Here is a 1,101-nt window from a genome sequence, read left to right on the forward strand (position 1 = left end):
TCATCCACACAAAACTCAACAAGGACTCGTGAGATAAGTTAGTATAAACCATTGCCAAAACCTTATCATACTCTACTGTAGCAAATCACTAAAATTATTATTCAACATTGAATACTAAATGTCCTCTGCATATTTAATAGTCCTATCCTCAAATAGAATCATTAAAGAAGCAAACATATGCAAACAATGCAAACATAACAGCAATCTGCCTAAACAGGATAGTCTGTAAAGAATGCTGCAACATCCATACTTCCCTAGCTCCAAAAATTATTAAAGAAAATTCCCACTGTAGTAAATTTATCAGAGCTTAATATGCAAAAGGTTTTAACATTTTATCACATTCTGACTTTTCTAGGGAATTATTGCAACAGCGGTAAACTTTCTGTTTTCAAACAGCAACATGTATACTTGTAACATAGGCATAGTAAAGGCTATCAATGCCACTTTTATTGAAATAAAAGATGCAACAATGTTCTAAATAAAATCAATAAAATCCTAACAAAATAAATGACGCTCCAAGCAAAACACATATCATGTGGTGAATAAAAATATAGCTCCAAGTAAAGTTACCGATGAACGAAGACGAAAGAGGGGATGCCTTCCGGGGCATCCCCAAGCTTAGGCTCTTGGTTGTCCTTGAATATTACCTTGGGGTGCCTTGGGCATCCCCAATATTAGGCTCTTGCCACTCCTTATTCCATAGTCCATCAAATCCTTACCCAAAACTTGAAAACTTCACAACACAAAACTTAACAGAAAACTCGTAAGCTCCGTTAGTATAAGAAAATAAATCACCACTTCAAGGTACTGTAATAACTCATTCTTTATTTATATTGGTGTTAAACCTACTGTATTCCAACTTCTCTATGGTTTATAAACTCTTTTACTAGCCATAGATTCATCAAAATAAGTAAACAACACATGAAAAACAGAATCTGTCAAAAACAGAACAGTCTGTAGTATGGATCAAACGTATACTTATGGAACTCATAAAATTCTCAAATAAATTGCTGGACCTGAGAATTTATCTATTAATCATCTAAAAATTAACTAAATATCACTCTCCAAATAAAAATGGCAGCAATTCTCGTGAGCGCTAAA

This window comes from Triticum urartu, chromosome 6 (genome assembly GCF_003073215.2).
Source record: "Triticum urartu cultivar G1812 chromosome 6, Tu2.1, whole genome shotgun sequence".
In the NCBI taxonomy this organism is placed as follows: Eukaryota; Viridiplantae; Streptophyta; class Magnoliopsida; order Poales; family Poaceae; genus Triticum; species Triticum urartu.